Here is a 5,040-nt window from a genome sequence, read left to right on the forward strand (position 1 = left end):
CTTAGAGAATGATACAAAATTAATATATCAACGTGTTAGATTTCTTGAAGATTGAAGAGAGATTTTGGTGTGTGTGTTTGGTAAGAGTATAATCCTTTATATATATATATATATATATATATATATATATATATATATATATATATATATATATATATATATATATATATATATATATGTATATAGATATATATATATATATAATATATATATATATATATATATATATATATATATATATATATATAGTACGCTTTTTTTTTCTTTTTTTCTTTTTTACGAAACTCGTCTATCTTATTTGATACTTACAAAAGAAACTTGTTTACAAGAAAATATTATTTACTGCCGTCTCAATTATGACAATCGAAATTCTTTTATAAAACAGTGAAGAGCCAATAGTTGCCATGCAAATGCAGTTGCTGATTTTTATTGGTGCAAAAGATATATAATTCGAATCACATTATCAACAGAAAGTAGGTCATGATATATGTATAAGCGATTAATGAATTATTAGATAACTTTCTGATCCCCCCAAAAATAATATTTCTTAGGGAATGAAAACAACGAGTACATCAGTATTAAAGGAAACAATTTACTCAATTAAAGAACTAAAGATGTCAAGATGAGTAAGAACAGTCTCCAAAGGTTTACTTATCATTTCCCTAACTTAACAGAATAGACTTCTTCCCTTTAAAATCACTCAACCGTAAGACATTCAGAGAAAAGGTTCCTATTTCTTCGCCTCTTCTTCGATTTCCCTCAAGAATTACAGTCCCGATATCCTGACTCCTGATATGGGGAGACCAGACTCGGGGAGACTTTTCGAGGTCAGCGTTGCAGCCAAAATTGATGGTTCCTGGTGGTTGCTGGCTTATTACCCAACGACATCTGGTTATGGCAGAGAGAGAGAGAGAGAGAGAGAGAGAGAGAGATTCCTTTTATGGTTTCATTCTTTAGTTTGTTTTCTACATTCGCAAATTTTTTAAGGAATAGTTGATTTTGATCGTATTTTTTTTTTCTTTTTTTCTTTTTTTTTATTTTTTTACGTAAAGCCAGAATTTATATTATGTAGATCTTCAAAAAATTTTACTGTAAGGTCAAGGGCTTTATTAGATATGACCCCAGATCATAGACGATAGGTAAAGAAAGCCTATATAACTCTAGAGTTTATATAGATAAACAAGAATACCTTAGATATACAGTAAAACAGAACTGATTTAATTTCTCTCAAAAGATTCCAACGTATTTTTACACTCGTAAATTTTACTGATGAAAAGGAAAAACACTGTGTTCAATTAATAAAAAAGAAATTACAGAAAGAGGATAAGCTAAGGTTTTATAGTCAAGAATTACATACGTATAATATCATAACAGTGTGTGTTTGCCTTACAGAGACCACAAAGATGAGTTGAAACAAGAGAACTTGAGTGGAAGTTATTCGAGACAGATAACCATAAAGAGAATGAAGTCCTGGGTTTAGTAAAAGGGAAATACACCAGAGGAATAATACACTCTTTATGAAGTAAGTTCATTTTTACTCTTATAATGAGTATTAGGTCCGTATCTCAACATTTTCCTTTGACCAATTTCTCTCATCATATTCTTCCACATGCTTCCTCCTGCATTTCTTACTATTTATATACTACAAGTTTTAAGGTACATCCACACCACAGCAAAGCGTCGGTAACTTATCCCACACACATCACTAACAGGTTGAGTACAAGTCAACGACTTGTTGGTAGCCATGAGCAGTGCTTCATACGATTATCCAGCATTGTCCAACATTGCGTTCTCCATTTGAGGTAGGTGACTTGTTCCTTTCCAACATTTTTTTGACATGTGATGGATGTATCGAGATATTTATGACACATTTTTTGATCATAAATGTGTTGAATACTTATTGGTAGTTATGACAAATGCTTTATACGTTTAACTAGAATTCGTTCCCCACTTTCAGTAGCTGACTTGTTTTTCAAACATGTGTCGACATCTTGCATTAAGTTAGTGACAGTTCCATGACGCGTTTATGACCATGAACGTGTTTTTACCGCAGCATAGGCGCACATCAAGTCTACTTGCCATAGTAGTAAAGTTTCATTCGCACCTGTACCAGGTAAACCACTCGGGCTCTATGAGCGCTGCCTCAGTCAGGTCCTCATCACAAGAGCTCATAAGGTGACATGAACGACGAGGTGGCCGAGAGGTTAAGGCGTTGGACTGCTAATCCAATAGGGTTTCCCTGCGTGGGTTCGAATAACCCATTCCTCGTCGAATAAAAATCTTTTCTGATCCCATAGAAATAGGACATTTAATGCATTCAGCCCATTAGTGAATGAACATCGTTCGATCCCCGAAACTAGCGAGATGCTGGGGTGATATGTATTCGTTTTCCTTAAAAATTCCAGAGTGCAATCTGTTGGTATTAACATGAATTGAATGTCATTGTAGTTACTCGACTGTTGGAGGTTGCAGTCACAAAAGAGGCGAGAGAGGAAGGGAAGGCGGGTACTAGGAGTCATATAATTCCACCCTGCGGCCCTCACCGAAGTCATCTGTATCCTAGCGTGATGAAACAGTGTATAGGACTCTCTGTCTGTTTGTCTATTTCTCCCTCCCTGCTATGAGTCAGAAATCTACGATCTTGTAATTAAAGAACAACTAATGAGGAGAGAAGAGAGGGAGAAACATACAAACAGACAGTCCATAGACTATAAAAACTATTCTTTTTTATAGAATCAGTTTTGTTAAATAATTCAAAACACGAAATTACCAAGATTAATGTGTACTTTCAAATGCAATTGAGTATCACAGTAATTCCTGTTCCATATTCACCAAAGCAAAAACTTCAAACAAATAAATTACCCACAACAGGAACACAGCTCGTCAACACTGCAACAAGATTCCAGAGCCTCATAAGAGCTGAGCTTTCTCAAAATTATTATGCTCACACTGTCTGAAAACAGTTCTGTTTACCATTTTTAGATAAAGTGAAACAATGTGCCCAAATAGTTTTCTATATTGCTTAAAGTCCAATTAAAATGAATATAGAATATATTCTAGAAATCACCCAATTCTCAAACATACAGACACAGACACACACACACTCACTCACAAAAGCGCGCGCGCGCGTGCAAAAGATGCATCATATAACCAAGAATTTTTGGGAGATTATCGGCCCTCAATTTAATATAGCTTTTTTCAGAAGTCAGGACACCGTGCCAAAGATTAATTAAATCTCCCTTTTTACTTTAATCATAACATTCTCTTTACAAGGGTCCGAAAATTAATAATATAATTGCAGACTCAAGGAATTCCTTTTTCTTAGCAGGAATATTGTGGCTGGATATATTAGCAAATTCCTTAAATATAGAAAAAGGTGATATTTTGCTAACAATAATAAGAAATTTCTTTGAAACGGGCGTAGATAGCCTTAGGGGCGAGGGGAGAGGGCTTAGGAAGATTCTCTATTCTTCTAAATATTGAGCAAATGCAAGAGTGAGCAATTCTTTACCACCTCAGTTGTTTACGATGTCAGAAATTAATTAAGGAAATCAGGACACTCATACATGAACGCATTATGTGAATCGAGTTGATATCTGAATGATATAAGTGTAAAACAAGAAAAGAAATTTACATAATGAGCAAACCAAACAGCAAACGTCAAAAGCTGTACGGATGTCCGAAAAATATGTGAAAATTCGTCATGAGCATAAGGCTCGTGCATTATATTTCCTTTTGCTTTTATAAAATCTTACAATACCCTTTTATCTATTTTTCTTCTCTCACAATCTCTGATTTTTATGACTTACTCGTACCTAACAACTGGGCAGTCTAGAAGCATCAAAATATACATCGTTTTTAATCAACAAAGTAATACTTCAAAGACGGAAGCCTTTGACGTCAAAGAACAAATACTGAAGTTGCTTTAGGCACAAGCAAAGCCACTGAGGTCCAACAAAAGATATTCATATATCCTTTTATATACGAATTCTGTGAATAGACTTTAATTCCATTATTTTACAACACAAATACCAGAACAAAAATGTGTAATGCTGGAGTAAACCTCTCTCTCTCTCTCTCTCTCTCTCTCTCTCTCTCTCTCCTCTCTCTCTCTCTAAACGATATTAAAGTTTTCATTTTCTACACATTCATCCTCATAATGGAGATAAAGGTGTGCGGGTGTGTGTGTGTGTGTGTGTGTGTGTGCGTGTCAGAGAGAGAGAGAGAGAGAGAGAGAGAGGGAGGGAGGGAGAGAGAGAGAGAGAGAGAGAGAGAGAGCCCTCTTCACTATTCCGGGACATGGTTGCACGCTGATCCTAAACGCTGGTGAATTATTGTTGAAGGATGAGACGCCTGACATTTAAGATTCTAAATCGCTCTCAATGAAATATTTCTTTGTTTATATTTGACATTTCATTTTAGTACAAGGAGATTCCAATGGCCATTATGAGTGACAAAACGGGGATCAAAAACAGGGAATCTTGAAGGTTAGGTCAAGTAAGGTCAAGCTAGAGGCTTACAGTCACGGAACTCACACGCCTGCTCACACACACACGCACACACACACATATTTATATATATATATATATATATATATATATATATATATATATATATATATATATATATATATATCTATATATCTATATATATATATATATATATATATATATATATATATATATATATAGATATATATATATATATATATATATATATATATATATATATATATAATATTTATATATATATATATATATATATATATATATATATATATAAATATATATAGATTGATGATGAATAATAGTGCCAAGACTAGGAAGAACATTCTTTAATATTACGAGCTTTCGAGGTTTAAAACCTCATCTTCAGGCTGAAAAAATGACAAGGATGAGAAATCACTAAAAATTACATTAAAATGAATTGTCTGATTAAAAGCTTCTGTAAAAACATAAATAACAAAACGAACATCACATACAAACTAAAAATTAAAATTTACGAAAAAACTAAAACAAAGCGCAAATCATACAAAAACAG

The 5,040-nt window shown here is 33.5% G+C and overlaps 1 non-coding gene across 1 annotated transcript; it reads left to right on the forward strand.

Annotated features, from left to right (window-relative positions):
- Nucleotides 1-2,186: 2,186 nt before the first annotated feature.
- Nucleotides 2,187-2,271, forward strand: Trnas-gcu (transfer RNA serine (anticodon GCU)). Its single transcript has one exon. It is a non-coding gene; the product is annotated as a tRNA-Ser (tRNA).
- The last annotated feature ends 2,769 nt before the right edge of the window (nucleotides 2,272-5,040 follow it).

Source organism: Macrobrachium nipponense, chromosome 1, assembly GCF_015104395.2.
Source record: "Macrobrachium nipponense isolate FS-2020 chromosome 1, ASM1510439v2, whole genome shotgun sequence".
NCBI lineage: Eukaryota > Metazoa > Arthropoda > Malacostraca > Decapoda > Palaemonidae > Macrobrachium > Macrobrachium nipponense.